Below are 21,943 nucleotides of genomic sequence, written 5' to 3'. Positions count from 1 at the left end.
AAATCAGATAAAAATTATTTGTGTTTCTTTTCATTCACAGCTCAGAAGCAATGCTATAAATTAATATTGAGCTGTGGTGAGGAATGGGTGTTCATGCAAGTGCTCAAAAGTCTGCTACAGAAACTTAGGAGGACATAGGTACCCTGGTTTCTTTCACAGTGCAACTACTATCTTCCACTCTAGCAGATGAACTAATATCTAGGGAAGCCACGAAGCAACATGCAGGGTGATAAAGAAAGCTGGCTAAAACATTTGCTTTTTCAAGAAAAAATGTTACTGTATTATGGGTCACTCCTAATCACGAAGAGACACATGGTGGAGTTTCTACAACATTTGCATTCAACCTCGTCATCCTAGACGTTTTTCTTTTATTCAGTGAAAAGAGACAAAGTCAGTTTTATAGATCATGATGAGTAGATGTCTAAAACTGAGCATCAGAACAGATTTGACAAGCATCTCTCTCTCTCCCTCTGTTGACCATAAAGGCAACTAGAAACCTCTGGTGACAAACTAACATGGCAATGTTTGAAGCTGACTGAGGAGGACCATGCCTATAAAGCCCCAAAAGTTTTTTGGGAGGTAGGAGAGGCCATCTGCATGGATGCATGCCATTGTCACTAGGAATCTTCATTAAGAAACAAGCTAAAGACACCATACTGTTACAGGCAACCAAAAAGCCCGAGTTTCACTTTCATCAGCTTGCACAAAGCATGAGGTACAATTAAATGCAATAGTCTCCTTAGCAAGCCCATAGGGGGAAATCGAAGTAAGAAATTAAACATCCTGTTTTAAATGAAGTTTTAACCCAAATTCACATTCTTTACCAAGTTTCTCGAAAAGAAATTTGTAAAGTTAGTGAAGGTGGATGAGTGGGAGCCCGTATGGGCAGAGTAGGTCTCTGCACAGCCCTCTGCAAGTTCTGTCTGAGCACTGCACTGTGCCCAGCCCTGCTAATGCCATATTTGCATCACTGGCGTGCAGCAGCAGGGGAACAGGGTGACGCTCAAGGGGTCAGATTTGAAAGAGGTATTTTTTAGGACAGATGGCAAAACATGGATTTCACATCATTCACAAAGGGGTGCTAGAACCAAAGAGGAAAGACGAGTGCCAAAATATCAGAAGCTGAAGTTAAGAGGGGAACATTCAAGTAGGAGCCACATCAACTCCAGATGAGAGCAATGTGGGGCAGGAATGGCCCCCAATAAGTCAAACTGTGTCTCCGTGTGATGGCATCCTACGTATTTTGCTACCAGGAGACATTCCAGCATCCAGATTTCATCCCAAGTTGACTTCGCGGGGACTGATCGTTCATATGTTACTCGTCCGCGGCATTCACGTGAAGGCAGCATGACCTTCTCAGTGCGAACGCGGGTCCCACCGCTACGTACCGCCGCCACCCGCCGCGGCCCCGCCCGCCGTCGGAAGCCCCGCGGGGAGCGCCCTGCGTGACGGCGGGGCTGCCGCGCTGCCCTCAGCCGGCTCCCCCCCTCCAACAGGCAGCAGTTCCCCGGCCGGAGCGGGGCCCGCCGCTGCTCCCCGCTTCAGCACCGCTATCGTTGCCCCCGGCCGGAACCGGGCGCCGCCAGACCTCCTCCCGCCCGCTCCGTCGGGGCCGACACCTCCCTCACCCCCGACTCACCTTGGCGGGCGGCTCCCGGCGCTGCTGCGAGCAGGAGTCGCGGCGGGGCGGCTCTGCGGCTCTCCCTTCGAGGCGGGAACCCTCCCGCCCTGCGCCTGTGGGGAAGTGGGGCCGGCCCGCGGGCTGCCTCTGCGGGAGCCGCCCCAGAGCTCGCAGCAACGCCCTCCGCCTTCAGCCTCGAGGGCAGGCGTCCCGCTCTCGGGTGTCCCTCGGTTCCCAGGCGTTGGCAGTGGCGGTGACTCCCCGGCACGAGGCCGCCCCGAAGGCTGTGGTGAGCCAGCGAAATGGAGCCCGAGGCACGCCCTGGCCCTTGGCCACCTCAGCTGCTGGTTTTCTGACAGAAAAGTGATTTTGGAGAGTCTGGCTACACTTTTTGTATATATATTTATTTGCGTTTTTATTAGTAAACCACCTCATGCCAGCCAGCACTCTTACAGCATCCCATTTCTCCGTCGTTCAGTGGCATCGTGAAGAGCTGCTTTGAGGTGTGCTGAAATTTAAGTCATTGAATAGAAATACTTACAGATCATGTTAAATTCCATCCAAAGGGGCACAAAAAAGAGGAAGACCTGATAACGTCTGGATCTTCCATCTGAAGTTATAAAGGCAAGCATCAAATACATAGTTCAGTGAATTAACACCAAGTTTAAAAGATGATGAAATTAGGAGTGCAGCAGGAGACATGCCAAGGGTCTCATCTCTTGATTTGGTTTTAAATTCTGTGCTCATACTTAGTAGCTCTCCTAAACCAATGCTTTTAGCCGTTCTCCTTCAGTATCAAAGGAGCTGATAGTGAGGCACAGTGAATATAAGCGAAGATGTCTCCATCTCCAACATGGTTATTTCAAGGTAAATTTAGAAAGGCTGTAAGGTGGTTTAGCTTGACCATGTGTTTAGAGGACAGCTGATAGTTGGATTGATGGGTTGATGTTTGGAATACATGATATGAGTGATCTTCTCCAACCTTTATGATTCTATTTTAAATCACCATGCTCAGCTCCAAACCAGTGAAAGAATCCTGTATTCTGTACTTCCAACACTGCTTGAGATAAAATAATTGTAGAAAAAGGTTGGTAATATTTTTAATTACCACCAAATCCTGCACAGCAAATACATGTCAGTGCTTTAATTGCTATGAAAAAAACTATCTGACACAGTTCAGCTGTACTTCAGAACACATTTAGGGAACAGTACATTGTTCTGCTCCTGTTGCTTAAAAGCAAAACAAGCAAAACCAGACAAAAGAGAACAAAAAGCATTGTTTCATTGAGAAGCTATTTGTCATCTAGCAGAGATTTGCTGAGTTAGAACTACATCTTTGGCTAGGCACAAATACATCCATATCTGGCAAACTTAGTATTTGAAAAATAATCAAAGAGTTACTAAACATGAGCTCAGCAGCTTGGGAGTCAGATTCTGCATATTCTCATTGCTGACATTCTTTGCAGTTGCTCTTTTGCCTTTTGGGATCATTATGGCACTAAAGAGAGAGGTAATTTCGAAACGCTGATTGTCAATTAATTAGTTTTTTAAACCACCCCGAGGTTAATTTTGCAATCAGCACTGTGCAATGAATGCTTTGCACATGTTTAAAGACTTACATCTGATAGTGCATTTTGCTGCCAAAAAGTATTAGTTCACTTCTACATGTAACCTACCAGCAATAGGGGCACACCCTGGTTACAGTAGTGGTTTTGCACTTATTTTGCTGTTCTCATAATACATGACCAAGGCATTTATATAATAATGCAGATTACATTTATTTTGGCACTGCAAATGAGCCTTTCTTTTCTTTGTGTCTATCTTTGTTCATTCCTGTCCTCCCCAAGTGTCCTGAAATACAACTAGTAAAGCTGAATGGCAGTATTTTCCTGATCTCCTTGTACCTGGTTGTAACAGGTAGGCATCCTTCTCTCTATGGAGCAGTGCAGGTGAGAAAGGCACATGTCTAGAAAATGAGGAGAAAACCATGGAAATTCCAGAAGACCTTGAATGCTCTCTGAAGTTATGGGCTGTATTCAGGAGCATGAGAGAAACTGTGCTTCAGTGGGATGGGTGGAGGCCATGATATAATCATAAGGAAGAAATGTGGTGAGGGAAATGCTGCATCAGAGATGGACCTGATTAACAGTGTATCCTAACATTAGTGAGATACCGTGTTTGTAGCAAGAGTGGGTAGAAATATGTCGTGTTTCTTAATTTGTTTTCTTGGTTCTCAGCTGAAATGAATGTATAGCAGAATAATTCCCCTGAGTTCCAGTCCTCTGTTGTGCTTTTCTCCAAAAGCTTTTTGTTTCCTAATGGAAAGAAGAGCCATGTTTCCCACCCACATAACAACAGTGTGTTTCACAGCAGTTGCATGACTCAAGGTTTGATGCATGCAATCACAAATTGTTCCCTTCCTTTTCCTATCACTGGAGAGTAGATCACTGGGTAGATAGATACACTATCATTATACACCCTCAGCTTCAGGAGCATTTTTGATCTTCACAGTTCTTGTGGATTGCATTTCTTTGTATGTAAGTTTCCATTAAGCAGAGCAAAATTTAGAGTTAAAGCAGAACATCTGTTTTGGAAAGGGAACAAACAGAAACAATTTTGTCAAACCCAAACTCCACTGACAAAATGTAACATTTTACTACAGATACACCCCCTTAAGTCTCCTTGACATCACTTTGTGAACTGATAACAATGTGACTTTTAAGGCTGATCTTCATTTTCTCACAGGGCAGATGTGACGCTGTGATGTCTGGGATTTTACCTGCCACGAGTGATGCAGAATTAGCCTATAGACTTCATTCATGGAAAGGCTGCAGATACATAAAATACAGCCAAGCCACTGTGACACTGGCCAACAGTTGAAAAAGAAAAAAAGAAAATCGATCTGTTTATGAATCATGTCGTCATCCTAAAACACATAAAAAACGAGATTTTTTAAATGGTTATCATTGAAACCAAACAACTGGAAGAACAAATGTTTTGATCATAGAGGTTTAGGCATAGATAAGCTACAAAAAAGTAGTAAAAGTCATCAGCTTAATTTAAAGCAGATGATTTCTAAATGCTGGAGTACCTTCTTTTCAAGTAGCCCTCTGTAAGCACTGAAATCTTTGGCATAATGATTGGAACATCCCCTGGGGTGCAGCAGATAATGTCTTTCACCAAGACTGCTCTTTCAGGAAACCCCGAGGCTGCAATTAGTGCAAAGTGAATCACAGCACCAGTCAAACTGTGATGTAAGCCAGGGCATTTGGAAAACTTGGGATCTTCCTAGAGCTGAAAGCAGAATGTGTAAGGATAATCAAGAAGCAACTACAGGTCATATGTTCTTCCAATTAGAATGAATTCTACTGCATTTTTTAATGTTCCTTTGTGATTATACAATAATGTGGAGGACCTGTACATTGTAAAACTTCCTCTGAGAAAGATGGAAAGCTCTCATTTGGGTTTGCATGTAGGCAATTACCAGCAATAGCTTTTGAAAAATCACAGTAAAACAAATTCAAGTAAAACTAAATGTGGATGCTGGTTAACCAGTACATCATGTACATCTGCTGGTTAAAAAAAATAAAAAAGCAGCCAAAACTCAAGGGCTGAAGAGCATGTAGCCAGATCAGTTTCCTTCTGCCCATTCACCTTTCCATCCTTTTCATTCTTAAATGTGCTTTCTAACTTAGGAGAGCAAAGTTAGGAACAGAGTTATTTGCCTTAGTGCAGGCAACAATGCACCAGCTAACCAGAGGAATTATCTTACAGAGATACTGCATTATCAGGAATCACTAAGATGAGATACAACTGGTGGTATCAGTGACCTAAAGTCAAGAACTGTCTTGTGAGAATGAGCCCAAAAGACAAGAAAAAGTTTAAGAAGCAGTAGAGCTATTCTGAAAATTTATTTTTATGAAACAACTAAGATATTATCTATTGGAGACTCCAAACTGTGAGTTACCCTCTGCAACTATTTCTAGGAAAGCTTACATTAATCTGTTCCTCCATCAGAAAACCAAAAGCAAAACTCAATCTCTATGTGGGTGAAAACCTGAAGATGAGGTTTTCAGCAGCATTTCAGCAGAAGAGCTGGAAAAAATCCATACTTTTAACTACAGAAATTTCAGACGGAAACAGTTTTGAAGTTTATGACCTCAGCTTAGCAACTACAGTTCTGTGCACTAGGGATGATTTGAAGATAGATTTCCAGCTTTTTTCCTTTTTTTTTTTTTTTTTTTTTTTTTTTCCCCATTACTTTACTTCCTCCATACACAATAGGCCTTCATGTTAGTCAGTGGCTTTTCTTTCCATGGTCAGAATATGTTCAGGCAATGATTTACATGTGTGGGCTTCTTCCTGTTAAAATTTCAAAGGCCTTGATTGAAAATCTAGATATGCCTGAGAGCAACTTTTGCTTGGATCAATGAGTTTTTGATCCGGTCTCAATTTTCCAGCTCTCATGTATAAATATGATTCTGTGCACATCCATATTTCTTGCAACTGCTTTCTGTTCTTCAAGTCAGCCCACTTCACCACTGCAAGAGCTGAACATCTAACAGAAATTCCAACTGTGGTGGGGAAAAGCTTGACTACCATAACTTATTAGCTTTATTAATCTTACAATAAATGACATTGTTTGCACCCCTAAAAGGAATCCTGTAAATGTTAAATGGAAAACTGAAATATCATCTAGCTTATTGAGAGTGCTATTTACTATTAACTAGAAAATTATAACCTGAGGGTCTTCATTTGAAAATGTCAGCATTTATTATTAATGTTATTTCTTTAGCTTTACAAGGCAGGCTTTTTGCTGTTGCTCAAAGCGATATGAACTAAAGTCATCTTACTGAGAAGCATTATTTTAAATTGGACATTTGATTTTATTAATGCTGTGTGTTAGATTTCACATGTATGACAAACTATGATATAAGCAATGATTTTAAATTTCATGCTGAAGTGAATGTAAAGGGTATTTGAAGACAAAAGAATGTGGAATTATAGAAGTAAATAATGTATTTTATTCAATATATTCGACCCTTTCCTTACTCATTTCTTTCCTTTCTCACTTCTTTCCTTTGTGGTTTATTTCCATATCCACTTATTTTTTCCAATTGATAAAATGTTGTCATTGATAAAATGAGATTTACACAGGTAGTATATTAGTTTGAAGATTCTTTCTGCTAGAAGTCAGCCTAAGTGAAGGGGTGTGAATGCCACTTCTGATACCGGTCTCCTGACCATACCTCTATGCCCCTGTATGTAGTCACTTAGAGCCACACTGTACAACATTTGACTGGGCACAGTACACATATAGGGCAAGGGGTGAGATGAAGAAAGTGGCACTACAAACCAACTGTGCTTTCTTGTCTGACATGAAGAAGAGAGAAGTGGAGATGTTGCACCATCACTACTTACTTCCCGTCAGTGTAACAACAAACTGAAGGAAAATTTCAGACTTGAGACCTATTTTTTTTTTTCTAAAGCAGAAGATCCTGATAGTACCTGCAGAGTAGATTTTAGGTGTGTAGCCCTTACTTCTAATAAGGGGCCAAAGTAGGGAACAGAACTTACCTCAAGTCCCTGCCTAAATCTGGAAGAAAAAGGGGAAAGCTGAACAAGTTTCATCTTCTTGCCCCATCTAGAAGGGAGGTGAATATTAAATTCATTGCTTTATTTTGGGTAGGTTGTGCTGCATTAATCCCCCTTGGTAGGTGACCAAAACAAGTATCTATTGTTGGCTTAGCATCTGGGAAAGGCACAGTTTTCTGACAAGCTAAGTATGGAAAAGGGGGATTTTAGCTGATGCTGTTGCTTCACCTCCCAAGTTCAATGCCATTCTGGGAGCTTGTGCCACTTTGATCATTGGAGAGTGAAAAAGTGTAGATGTGGGTGGTGTAAAAACCACTTTCCCAACAGGCTTTTTTCATGCTTAGGGCTTGAACTGGATGGTTTCTGGCCATGTGACATCCTCTAGCTGCATTGGTAGTGGTATTTTTTTTCCTTTAATGTATCTTCCACCATACCTGCTAGGTTTAAAATTCTGATTATAACATTCAGAAGAGCAGTTACACAATATGCAATTACAATATCCACTATAATTAGTATCAGGTTGTCCTCTGTAGACCTGATTATTGCTTATTGGTTGTTCAAAGGAGTGACAGAAATTCAGGCAAAAGAAATGAGAGCCACAGGGAATAATTGTCTTCCGGTGTTAACCACTTCATAAACTTAACCTACAGAGGGCAACAGAATAAGTCTTTCTGGTACGTGATAATTACACAGAGACGTGGCATTTAGTTCTGCTGGCTCTCTTGGAGAGGATTTATATATCCCTGTGGACTTCTGTAGTGTTAATTTTCTTCTGTAAAAGTGACAGGTCTGGTGAGTTTCTATCTTGTCTGAAAGTATTGTTTAGTGATCTTATCATGCCCACCCACTTGCATCCACATAAGCAGTCAATCAATAGGTTGCACAGGCCATCATGGAATGTTTTGAGTTGGAAAGGACTTAGAAGATCACCTGGTTCCACCCCACTTCCAAAGAAATAACAGGTTCTTAATGTCCTGATTTTCTCACTATTGTAACTCTCACTGTCCTCCTTTTACACCTCATGAAAACCAAATAAAGCGCTAACAGTATTTATCTTTGGAGTACCAGAATTAGTGCCTGTGTGAGCACTCAGTGAGCAGCTCACACTTCTCAGAAGCTCAGACTAAGGTGGTGATTGCTGAACTGCTGTGCCTCAGGTACTTTCAGGCCTTATTTATGGATTCTGCAGAAAGACAGAAGGGTGAGGTTCCTTGACTTTCGAGAGTGTGTTTATGGGGAGAGCATAAATATCAGCACCCCAAAAAGAAAAATACTGATATAACATTCATTTGAACTAACCCTTTCCTAGTACAATTACAGTAAGGGACAGCATAACTTCAACTCACTTCTGAAGCAGTTAAATTTTTGCCTCCTATTTATATATGTATATATATATAAGCATGTTAAAGATGGTACCACGTTAGACAACCTTAAAAAAAACACAGTCTACCTGTACTACTGATTTTTAACATATTCTAAACTTACTCAACATTAACAACATCTGTTTCATGACGCCTTAGAATAAATGTCACCAGAAAATAGTGGGAGTCATCTGTCTAAGTTCTTCATTAATGTAAAAATGCATTGTATTTTGAAATGAGCATCGATATTTTGGAATTTGGGTACACATACAATCCTTTCTCATAGGTCTCAATAAGCCTGACCAAATTAGGTGATAGCAGTGTGAGTTAAGTCTGAAGAGAAGGTCCATGTAATGCAAAATTTGGGGCTAAGGACATTTTCACATTATCTGGGCGTCGTGATTGGTCAACTCAGAACTTTGTGTTATATTTCGTAAGAAAGACTTCATGAAATTTTACCTCAGTGAAACTGTGGATTATCTGAATGGTAGTACATACCCTACTCAGGTGTGGTACAGCAAACCTTGAATATTACTGTGAAGAATTTGGAGAGCTTGACCTTTCTATCCTCTCTCCTTTGGTAGCCTTCCATGGCCTGTGGCTGCTGCTGGACTGAAACCAAATGTCTGCAAGCCAAACAAGAGATGAACTGAGTCTACCCCTTCTACCTGAGTCTAACCCTCATAGTGCAAGGAATTATATTAACCCACATGTCACCTATTACCTTTACTCAAGACTAGCATCTGACACAATTCACAAGAGTATAAGGCAGATGGAAGATTAGTAAGCTAACAGTGTTTTCCAGATGATCATAGTATCATAGTATCGTGCGAGTTGGAAGGGACCTTAGAGATCATCGAGTCCAACTCCCGGGATTCAAGCCCTCTAGTGTAGCAGAGCAGCAGTTTTACCCCTTGCGCCACAAGGGGGATTCGAACCCGAGCCCTCTGGTGTTGCAAGCATGTGATGTTGGTATAGTTTTCCATAAGATACAAGTTGAATAGAGCTCTATTTGAATTTAGTAGAATCAATAACATAGGAAAAAGGAAAGTTACAGTAGCTTTGGTAGCATTTCTTAACTTCAGTTGGAGGAAGTGAATTCTCACTTCCCCTTCCAATGAATAACTTTCTACTTTGCACAGTTGCAATACACAGTTCACGTTATTTTTAGAATATGGTTATAATTAATCTATTGAATACTGACATATTTTCCTTACATGATAACTTGAGTATCCACTTGCCAAGAAACATTTATATTCTAGCCCAGTAGCACAACCTTCTGATGGCTATAACAGAGCTTGCTGTGACAGCAAGGTAATCTTCACCCATCAGAAGTTAAAATCATTCAACAGTTTATGTAATCAGCCAGAATTATATGCTTTAACAGTGTTTCATGCTCCAGGGGATGTGAGTTCCTATGCACTAGCTATGTCAGTGACAATTTTAAGAGTTCTTGCAGGACACACAAAGGCAGGATGTGGCTTTGGTTTGAGGGTATCATTTTTGCAGGAAGTATTTCAAATGTAGCTTGCCTTAAAAAGACACACAGAAACAACTGTTTCTTCTGTTTTAAAATTATGACAGATATTAAAGATCTTTTGGTTGATAATTTTTCTCTGAAAATGAGTGGATTATTTTCTCAAATACACTTAACAAATGACTTCAAGCTCCTAACCAGTTTTGTCCAGGATTTTGTGAAAAGGGGATGTGTTCCAGTTTATGGCTGTATTTCAGCATGACAAGAATGTACTTGTCCCATACCCATGCTGAGTGCATGAGGCTACGCATAATATTCTTGATACATGAATGTGATGGCAGTTGTGAATATTTTTCATTAATTTATGCGTCTACTTGCTTATTATGCCACTCCTGTCCAGGTGGTGTCTTGAATCAGTGTAACAATTGGATGGAATTACACCCGTGACTTACAGACTTTGAACTACCAAAAGAGAGCACATCCAGTTTGTCTCCATTAAAACACAGTGTAGGTATGTTTGATGAAATGTGAGGGCATGTGAATTAGGAAAGTTTTTCTGTTTCTCCTAAAGCAACAGTGCCTGTAAAAAATGGCTGACACTGTCAGTGTCAAAATAAAAATAATAATAATAATAATAATAAAGAAATAAAAGATTGCACCTTTGTTGCTGAAGTTTGTGGAAACATTGGAAACGTCTCCTAAAAAATTTAATTAAAGCATTTTTCAGCATATATGAAGAAGACAAAGACAAAAAACTCCTGCTTTTTACTTACTGTAATGGAAGAAACATCACATTGTCTGTTTCTACCTCTATTTGAAAGTAGATGGGGTTTTTTCTTTGTTTGTTTTTATCCTTGTAGATAAGGACCAGAAGCTGTCATTCCTCCAAATGGACATCTGTTTTGCTTCATATTATCGACAAACGTGAGTAGACACAAGAAGGATGGTGCAACATTGTGGTGTAGTGTATAAGACAGACTGAGCTACCATAAGAGCACTAAGAGACTAGGTGTGGGTAAGTTCAGTTTGCATCAATGCTTGGAGACTAGCACATGTAGCAAGGATAGGAGGCAGCCTGTCAGTGCATAGAGTTTCATGACTGTTGTCACAAAATTGCATGATTTATCATTCTGGGCTTTTTTAAGAGATCTGGAGGATATCTTCTTACTCCTTGCCATACTTTTGTACCCTGGCTCGTTCTCCATAGCACCTAACTCTACATGTATATTGACCCTCTTCTCCTGAACTGAACTCAATTATAAAATAAGATACTTGTCAGTGTGAATGTACCTGTAAGAAAGCTGGTATTTATACCCCGTTCTTTCTTGTTCATGCTGAGATTTCTGCTTCTGTTCCCTTTTTACATCAGTAATGGTATTCACATCTCTCACACTACCTCTGAACATAGCTGAAATTATTTGTGTATTCTTCAGTACTACTTTTGCTTACTTTCAAATGAGGTACCTTTGCAGCAGCATTTAGATAAGACCCAACTTACATAGACAGATAGTACATTTCTAAATAATGGTAACAATAGTAAAGCAGTAGGAACACATGCTACACTGTACTTGGATTTTAAAATGACTTTCTGAAGAGGTTTTCTGGAAGTTTCAGGTGTGAAGAATGAAGCATGGAGGCTCTTGGAAATTTTAATGAATGGGCAAAGGAAGAATGGGAGCAAATGAGTCCATAATGAAAGAAAGGTCATGGGAAGTATGCAAGGTCCCTGTAGGAGCCTGAAAGTGAAAGTAAACAGCTTTGTTTGATGTAAGTGGGAAGCCAGAGCCATACAAGGAAGGCAGAGATTGTGATTTAAAAAAGGGGGGGAAAATGGGTAAAGAAAAAACATATTCTTCTGAGCAAGAAAGAATAAACAACAATGGAAAGACCACATCTTGAGTCAAAGGGTAAAGATATGAAGTGAGACCTTTGCATTAAGAATCTATTTTAGAGTTATCACAAAAAATGAATCAGTAAGCTCAAGACACCGCTGATCTGCCAGGATGTAGATGTATCGCTGGGTCAGAGGTGGTGTGCACTTTACAGAATGGAAGGAAAGCATTTAGAAGCAAATATTTTTTCCTATATCTCTTTATTGCTTCACCTTTTTCTTAACTGAGACAACCTGAGCTTAATTTGGCAGCTGGATAGAGAGACAATTTGAAAAGCATACACTGAAAGTGAATTGGGAACACATAGGAATGCATTCCAAGTAATTCAGTAACTGACACACACTGATTTTTAAAGAAACCAATCTTTTCACTTACATTATCTGTACTTGATTTGTTACTCGTGAAAATCCAAGTCTACACTTTGTTCTGCTGGTAAGGAGTTTTGTAAAGGCAATAGAACTTTCAGAGAACAGTAGGAATGGATATTTTATGTGATCACACTCCAGAAAAGTCTTGAACATTTGCATCTTTGGAAGTATGTTCTTGTCTCATAACATGAAGATAGTCTTGCTTTACAACACTACATACCACTTTTCCTCTTTTAAGATCATATTAGATAAAAAGCATAGTTCTCTTCCAGAGATGAAAAGATCCATAGGTATAATCTCTCTTGTAGGTTTCTTTCCCTCTAGTAACTGAGGGTCTCACATTCTGTGACATATCTGCCCTAAATGCTACTATAAAGATAACTTCCTCTTTCTGTTAAAGTACAAAAGACTGGTATTAAAGCAATGGAGGGTGAAGTGAAGGAACTAAACTAGGGTTAGGAAGACCTCAGTTGCTTTTCCAAATCTGCCACTGGACATTTACAAACAGGTTGCTAAAGGTGTTTACAGCCACCTAAAACTCAAAAAATACCTAATGTCAACTAGGATTGCTTGATCATATTTGTGACCCATTAGCTACATGACTGAGCCTGAATGCTTGAAGATCTGCCCAACTGCCTATGAATCAGATCCTTACGGGTAAAAAATGGAGCAGGGATAAACACTTCTGTAGGTCAGAGATGTGTCCTGAACACACAGTTGTTTGACTATGACCTTATAAACACTGACCATGTGTATATCTCCAAGGGCTAGACAGGCAACTTAACCACAGCACAAAAACCGTAACACAGATCCTGAAATAACTGAGCAAGCACAGGATTTAAGTGAAAGAGGTGTAGCACATGAGAAGAAAGATACAGATATTTAGCTAGCTCAATGGTCTTTTTCTTTATAGAAACAGCATTACTGCCAGGTTAATATTATTTCTAGAGACAGAGGCCAAAACAAACACTCTTCTTGGACTATCTGATGAAAATCTATCTTGAGTAGAATAAACTCAGCTGGGGCTTGATCAATCGGTGTTTGAAACATTTCCAGGTTGACTGTTAATGTGTTTCTTTGCCAAAATCTTAAGCTTTAAGTTTATTTTAGAACTACATTGTTGAGGAAAAAAGTCTTTGTAACTGATCCTGGCCTATTTTTAGGATTACCAAAATAAGGCTTTGGGTCTTTAAGGTGGGCAAGCAGCCATACTAAAAGAAATAACAATAATAATAATAAAATCCATAAACGTCTCACAGCTTGGAGCAAAGATCAATGTAAACTGTTTACAAAGAGTATTTGAGAGACCACCAGACACTGGGCATTATGAAGAAGAACTCTTAGAGTTACTGTGCAGAAATCTGCACTAGTAACCAAGGAAGATAATTTGCTTTTCTCTTATACAGCAAGAGAAATCATTCTTATTGACAGAAAGACACTAAGACAAGCTTATATGAGATCTCTTTGTTGTAACTGGTTATATAGCGGATTGCAAAACACGCTGAACACCTGATACATACCTGCAATGAAGCTCTTTCACACAGGGTAAATGAGTATTAAATCTACAGTATTCAGTAGGGTAAACAGTTTAGATTTAATTGTCTTATCCTGAATTAAGATGAAAAAAATCTAGGCTTGCAAACAGAAATGTACATCTAAACTGTCAGCTGGTACAGTGCTGCCTATCTTTGCCATTCATGGTGATGCCCTTCATTTGGTATGGCTGAAAAAAATCCCAGTATATGAAAAGCCTTCTTAATTAGTTTCCCTTTGATGAAGCAAGATAAAGAACTGAAAACATAAATTCAGGATCGTATCACTCTTGCACTGTTTCTCCCCTTCTTAATCTAGAAAACCAGAAATTATCCAGAGCTGAAAGAAAGGAAAATCATCACCATAGCAATTATTACAATTGGAATTTTCTTCTCATTTTTGCCCCTAAGGCCAGAGGAACCAACGTGCATTTCCATTTTCTTGTAAATCTGTGACCGCATTTTTTTTTTATTGAAATTGTAATGTTATATGTTGTGTGCAGGAAAATGTTCTGTCTTCCTTTTTGTTCTTTCAGGCAGCCTCAACACTGAATGGTTGTATTTTTCACCACGAGTGAAATACAGGCAATGCTCACATTTTTGTCATTTTAAATTCCAGATTCAAACTCTCATTTTTAACAATAATTGTACTGCTGTCTAATATGAAGTAAAAAGATTGTCAGGACCATCCTTGCTGTGTCTCTAATGTGGAATGCTCCTGGAAGGTTTCAGAGCTTATACTTGCCTTGGTTAGATTTAGTTTCCTCATTGTTGGCTGGTATTTGACATATTCACTGTTTCTGACTGTTAGACATGAATTTGTAAGGAGCAGGAACTTTGCCTTTCAAAATCAGATGTATATGTTTATTTATTTATTTTTTCTCATAAGAAGAATAATCTTAACAGAATCCAGCAGCATAGAAAGATGCCCTTGTTTTCCTACCTCCATACTGACAAGTCCTAATTCAGAAGGCTTGGAAGTGAATGTCAGATGTCTTATGTTGATTCTGTTTATACCACAAGTCAGAAAACTACACAAATACTCCATGCTAAGCCAAACATTTTTCTGTTTTTAAAAAATATTACTTTTGTGATTCAAAGACTTCTAAAGGAAAATAATCCAATTTTGCACCCAGCTAACTGCAGACTTGTTTCCTGCTTTGGTGTTCTATGCAAAAACTTAACACCATTTAAAACTCCGGGTGCTTTACCATTTACTTTAACTTAGTCAGGATTTTTTCCTCATTTTTTACATCTGTTAGGTTTGAAAAATATTTTCTTTAATCACCATCTTAGTTCCCTCAAGGCTCTTTGATGTACCAAGACTAGTTGGTACATTTCAGTCCAACCTATACTATACTTACATACATTTACTTTTGTAGGGGTCACAGAGTTTTGATGGGTGGTAACATGCCAGTGATTTATTCTATACCAAATATTTAACACATAAGCATATACAAAAAAAAAAAAAAAAATGGCTTTGTTAAGGCAGAAAAATAATACTTTCATGACTTAGGAAATGTCAGAATTAAGACTGTTTATGTAAATCCAATTCTGCCACATTCTTTGCATACAGTAAATAGTGTTTTATATGGCCTCTGCACTTTTTTCCACAGACATCTGTCAGAGGCAAATACCTTCCAGAGTGTATCAGCCCAAACAGTTAAAAACTGGCAGAAGTATAAAAAATGCAAACCACATCTAAAAATGGGAAAATGGGAGACAGCTCTGCTAGTAAGTGATACTTTCTACTACTCCTGTAATGAAAAGGAGAGGGAACAGCTTAGATCTGAGGTTTTCCTCTAGCCATCACTGTGAACATTTGGAAGGAAATACAGGTGTCAGCATGGAACATTTAGGGGTCTCTTGTGCTAGCTGAAGTGTATTTAAGTGATGTTCAGGGATCCCATTCTACAGTTCAGAGTAGACCAAATGTACTTTTAATGTGATGCACACCTTCCTTTGTTAATAAAAAAACTTCATTATGAAGTCCTGTGAAAAGAATGGGGTTTTCCAAAGCATAATTCTAGAGCTGCTCAAGAGAAATCTTTTCTTACCCTGTCTGCAGTTTCTGCTACCATGATCTAAGTGCTCTGCAGAACTAGATGGAATCTTTGTTAGGGTGATTTGTTCAGGAGAATTTATGCATTTAACTGTAAGCCTTCAAAGAAGAATGCAGAAATCTCTACCCAAGAGATCTTTTCTATCTAAGCATGAATATGTTAACAAGTACCTGTGCTGTTAGTGCTTACGTGTAGCACTGCTGAAGCAAGTGCAAGCAGCAATTAGGAGAACAGAAGCTGAACCAGTGCTTGTTTGAGGAGGCTGACCCTTGTAGTACCTAACTAGTGCTGACCAGCTAGCCAAGCCTGGGATGTTTTCATCATTGTGTCATCCAGCTACAAATGCAACTCTTTGGAAACACCATTCAGCTGGAATGCTTTCTGTCTAAAACTGCTGGTTCATTGGGAATTAAACATTACATGAAAGCTTATCTCAGCAAGTCTTATAATGCAATGCAGATAACTCTTGATAGTTCTCTGCTGGGTGGGTTTCCGTTTGTCAGACCTGTGCCTGTATCATGATCTCTTCCTTGTCTCATGGACCTGAGGAACACAAGGACCTCCTGGGGCTCAGGACCTCACTGCTCTAGAGAAACTTGTTAGTGTTTGGAAATGCCCTGAATCATTGTTTCTCAAATGAAATCGTTACTGGAATGCCTATTTTCCAGGCAATGTTTTAACAGTTTTTATTCTAAAAAGGGGCTAATTAGGTTTTCAAAATGGTGCGATTTCTCAGAAAATGTGCATTGAGATCTGTAATCTGTCCAAGCCATGAGGGATTTTTAAGTACACGTGGCATGCTCTAGCTGAGAAACCCTAGTATAGGCATATTAGCATATTAGTTTCATCTATCACTTTTCAAACTGTGGTATGTGCATTCCTCACACAGCTATAATGCAGTCAAAACTACATTGTGAAAAGGATGCCATTTTCTCTCAGCAGCTGAAGGTCTGTATTTCCTGTCTTTGTACTATTTTAATCACACTATGTTGAAAAGAAGAATAGGTTAAAAAAGAGTAAATAGTAAAAAGTGTACTAACATCCTGAAAAGTGTTATTTTTTATCAACTTACATATAAGATTTATTCAGATAACTTCTTAAAATTGTTTTGATAATCACATCATTCTCAAACTTGCCTAGAAAATGGGATTCCTCTTTTGTTTGTAGCTATGCTGCAGCCTTTGGTGCTGTTGTTTCTGGGTCGAGAAGTACACGCTTCAGTGACATGGCTCTCTCCTGTTTATCTAGTTGTTCAGTCATCTAAGGCATGGTTACAGGCAAAACAGTCATCACAGATATCACTGCAAGTTGTTTGGTATGTCAATTGTTCAAGGAAAGAAGAGATAAAAGCTTGAAGTCCATTCACTCCAGGTGATCACTCAGAAGAAACTTGTCTGTCCCCAAGCACACACTATTAATCAGCTCATCTGTACTGCTTTGATTAGCAATGCTTTTACAATGTGCAGAATACACTGCTTGAAAGTCAATTGAGGAATAAAAACTGAGGGTCCACAAACATCCAAAAAGGATTTTTAAGCAGGAAACGCAACAAATCTGAAAGCAGTTTGGAATTGAAATTTGACAATGATTCTGAAAGCCAGTGAAGAGTACAAGGTGTTGGGCAAAGTGAGGGTGCTTCAAGTGCTGGCTGGTAACGAGCTAGATATATTACAGCAGGATTTAGCCCTTATTTTCTTTTTCTTCCTTTCTTAGCCATTAATCACAACAAATAAATAAATACAATCTCAGTAGTTTCAATGGGAAAACTCAACATTATTCCCATCCTTTTCAGAGTCAGAAAACTAGGAAAGAACCCGGAACAACAGGACCGTAACGGAGAGCAGCACCCGCTGCTACCGGCCTGCAGGGCGTTCAGCGCCGGCCCGGTCGGGAAGAGGCGGCGCTGTGAGGGGCGACCCCTGGCGGGCCGGGCCACGGCCAGGCGCGGAGCCCTGCTGCCCTCTGCTGGCGCCATCAGGCCCCTCGCCCTCCGGCGGACTCGGGCAGCCCCGAGGCGAGGTCGAGCTTCCGAGGGTCTCTTTAGCCAGGGAAAGCCCACCTTCATCTGCACGGAACGCACCGGGGCTGCCGCACCTGTCTGAAGGCGACTCGATGAAATCTGACATTGGGTTTCTTCTGGGTTCTTGCGTTGGTTCACGGCAGCAAGGCAGTTTGCAAGCAACTATCCCCATCTTACTGTGTTCAGTCATTTTCAGAGGAACCGAACAGATAAGCTTTTTTTCTGGATGAACATCTCCACATCAGCACCTGGCTGGAGACATGGGGTAGCAGACCAGCAGCTGGTTCTCTGTATGAATTTGAATCATCACAAAGTCTGAGGTAATGCCCCCCGGATGCACACAGAATAGATGTAGGGGCCTCCTCACCTGTCTCTTTGATCTGAGCTACTCCTGAGCTGTGTTAGTGAACACTGCCAACCCAAAGAACGCCGTGAAGAGAAACAAAAATACACTGCACCAAACTGCATTGGCGGACTGTCTCTGCTGCTAACACAGAGCTTGTGCAGGTGTGGAAACCAACAGCAGGCAGTTACTACTTTATACTCAGTGGCACAAGTCCCCAGAATAACACAGCCGTGGTAAGGATGGCTTCAGTATTGGCTGAAAAACCTATTGAAGAACCTGAGAAAATACATGGCACTCTTTTGGAAGAAAAGTTAGGTGACCCAGAGGCTCACACTACCACAGATAGGCTGATCCTGGTACCCAGGAGATCTAGTATCGAGATCTCTTGAGGATATGCAAAGTCTATCCACAGTAAAACAGAGTTCTGCGTAGTCTGGAAAGCCCTCCTCCATTAAAAACCTGCTCTGTAATGAAGTCTGTGCTGATGTGATGATGTCATTTGCCCTAAAGCTACCTCAGGTAGATATGTGTGATCTGCAGTTACACCATTGTCTCTAGTGGACATACATCCAAGCAGATGATCTTTGAACTATTGTTATAATCATTTTTATATTGCATTTTATGAGTTCTACTTTGCCTGGTTTGTAATATGAGGAAGTTTGAATGCACAGCTAACCACTGTTAGACTGCTCTGCTTGAGAGAATTCAGCTCATGCATACTCCCTTTAATATAAAAGATGAAGCAAGGTCAGGAATGGATGTAGAACGGCCTAAATTTCAGGATCCTGCTAGAGAAAGATGTTAACAGTTAAATTCTGTTTACATTATAACCAAAACCAAAAAAAAGATTACTCTGAAATTTCATTGTGAACTGGAAGCTGCTCTCCTGTACATCCCTGAGATACTTACATGATGTACCTGAGGGCTCAGCCTGGTGCAATTGGGAAAAATCATTAAAAAGTAGGTCAAAAAGGGGCCTTGTGAGGTTAGTTAGCTTATATTTCCATCTCAGGAATGGACAGTTGTACGCAGGTCACTCCAGATAGATGCCTGTTTTAAACATCTGTTTTGTCTCTACTCTCTTCTCAGGACACTCTCCTGCTGAGCATGACCTGGAGGGACAGATCCTGAAGGTTTTATCTCTGTTTATTCCATTGCCCTTCATGGTAGGTACTGGACACCATAGGAAAACTTGGTCAAACCAAGTAGTTGACCACAGATCCTACATCAGCTGAAGGTCCAGGCAGAAAGTCTAGAAACTGCCAGGAGTTTCATGTAGGTCTTGGTCTGGTGGGGCTTTCAGGTTTCCATGGGCAGGAGCCCTGCAACGTGATGGACCACCAGCCACAAAGAAGTCAGCAGGGAGGTATCCTCCCTCTGTGCGTCTGGAGGTTTTGATGCTGCAAAACACTTCTGTCATGCACTTTTAAAGGGAACCGTTTCTCCTCTTCACTGTACAGCTGATCGCAAATACACTGTGTGAGAGCATTGCTAAGATAATAGAGCAAGGTGACACGGGTGTGAGCCCATGGATGGAAGGACAGCAGAGGGTAATTAATAACTCATATTTCTTGTGATTTGTTTTCTGTCCATAATTATGGACAATGAAATGCAGCACCCACAGTTAGTGCTGAAGCAGACACGTCCTTGGTGGTGCTATCCACCAGCAACATGTGGAAGAGATTAGGTAAGCGAGGTGGCTCCTGCTGCAGGGTTATCCACGCTCTGCAGCACATGAAAGGTACGCTGCTGCCTCTTGCACCTCAGGGTGGGCGCTGCTGGGAAGCAGCTAGGAAAGCTGCTTTATTGCGAGGCAATACACCTCAGCACAGCTGCTGTGAAGTCAAAATCAATCCTTCGGCCAATGCTGCAGGGAAATGCATCAGAGAAAACAGGACCTGGTGACTGTGGTGATCTTAGATGCAGTTTGTTGGTGATCAAAGTGGGAAACAAGAGCCCTACCAGAAACTTTTTCCAGCTGCACAAAACTTGCTTATTGGCACCTGCGCTGCGCACGTACCTTATTCCTCTTCTTCTGCAATCGTTCCTTATTATTTTTAACGCGTATCAAGTCTCTGAGACGAGGTCAGCCTCCAAGCACCGCTCTTCCTTCCTGGGCGACCCCCGCGGGTACTGCCGCAGCCCCGGGCCCTGCCGGCTGTCGGGAGGGGCCGGAGAAGCGAAGGAGTTAAAGGGAGGCGCTTGGGAAATCTGATGCTAACGAAGCCCCAGGAATGTTGCACATTGCCATTCCCCTGCAGTCCCCGCTGCGGGCAGCCGCACCGGCCCCGCCGAGGAGCTCAGCCCCGAGGCCGCACTCGCACCTTCCCTCAGGTTCGGCCGGGAGGGATGAGAAGGAAGGTGGGGGAAGAGATTTGATTTAACACGCGCACGAGACAGGACGGGAGGGGGGGGGGGGGGTCCCCCACCGAGGGTGGCTCCCCTGACCGCCGCCGCCTCTCTTCTCTTGCAGGCGCGGCCGGAGATGCCGGGCAGACGGCTGTGGTGGGCGCGTTGCTGGTTCGGCGTCTGCCTCTCGCTGCTGGGCGCTGGGGGCGGCGGCGAGCCGTGCCGGGCTCCCTCCTGCGGGGGCGAGGCTCCCCCCGCGCCGTGCCGCGGAGCTCGTTGCGGCCCCAGGGCCGGTCGCCCCGCGCGCTCCTTCCCGCACACCGCCACGCCTCTTCGGCCGCCGCAGGGCAAGGCGCCGTTCGCTGGGCCGCACCCCGCCGCCAGGGGGAGCGCCGCCGAGCCCTGCCCCGCTGGGGGCTGCGCCTCCAATGGCACCCGCCGCGACTGCCACGGCCTGGAGTGCCGCCTGCCGCCCCGTCTGCGGCCACGGCCCCGCGGCCACGGCTGCTCTGCCACCTCCGAGGGCTGCCCCGAGCCCGCCTTGCTCCGCGCCGCCGACAGAGCCGCTCAGTTCGCGGGAGACGACTTCGCCTACGCCGGACCCGAGCTGGGCGGCGGCGCCCTGGGGGTGCAGCTCACCTGCGACGTGAAGCCAGGTGCGGGGCGGCGGGGGGCCGGGCGGGGAGGGAGGCGCTGGGGCTGCCCCGTTTCCGTCCCTCCGGGCTGTGACTCGCAGCGCGGTTTGGAGGCAGAGTCGTGGCGCTGAGTGTGGAGCGCTGCCCCGTTGTATCACCTCTGTGTGTGCACATCTTCGGGGGCTCTGCAACAGGTGAAGTGTGGTAGAGTAGGGGACCTTCACGGTGTTGTTTTAAAGCAAGTGTAAGTTCTCTGATTGTCTTCGCAATTGTCTTCTATGGCTTTTTTTAGTTTGTCCGGAGCTGGCGTTGTGTGTACTTTGTGCACCCAGAGTGAATGAGCCGGTGCTACTGGTGAGAAACTTGCTGCTGCTCACATGTTGTTGTGCTGTGATAGCCAGCTGAAAACAGCAACAAATTGCAGAGCTCCTCTTATTGCACAGTATTCAGAGCACTGTACTGCCTCTGTCAGTTTAGCATCTCTGTAGAAAGTCAGACATGTCCAGGGTTACACTCATGGGTCAGCGAAAGATGCAGTGTGATTGTCCAGGATGTGTGGATTTACCAAGGTTAAAAGCATCATCAGGGCTTTAATGAACATGGAGCAGTTTGTGTTTTTGCCTAATGCTTTGTCTGAGAGATATAAACTTCATGAGGAATAATGATTTCACCTCAAAGCTAAGG

The 21,943-nt window shown here is 42.2% G+C and overlaps 1 protein-coding gene across 2 annotated transcripts in view; it reads right to left on the bottom strand.

Moving 5' to 3' along the window:
• The window catches only part of APBB1IP (amyloid beta precursor protein binding family B member 1 interacting protein), a 59,433-nt gene extending 57,684 nt beyond the window's left edge, over positions 1 to 1,749 (bottom strand). For both annotated transcript variants that reach the window (XM_072327493.1, XM_072327494.1), the window contains exon 1: positions 1,640 to 1,749. The gene's annotated coding sequence lies outside the window, so the exon portion shown is untranslated. The remainder of the gene's footprint in view (positions 1 to 1,639) is intronic.
• Positions 1,750 to 21,943: the final 20,194 nt, after the last annotated feature.

Source organism: Excalfactoria chinensis, chromosome 2 (genome assembly GCF_039878825.1).
Source record: "Excalfactoria chinensis isolate bCotChi1 chromosome 2, bCotChi1.hap2, whole genome shotgun sequence".
Classification (NCBI taxonomy): domain Eukaryota; kingdom Metazoa; phylum Chordata; class Aves; order Galliformes; family Phasianidae; genus Excalfactoria; species Excalfactoria chinensis.
Note: the sequence above shows the minus strand (reverse complement) of the source record. Positions and strands in the feature narration are given on the sequence as shown.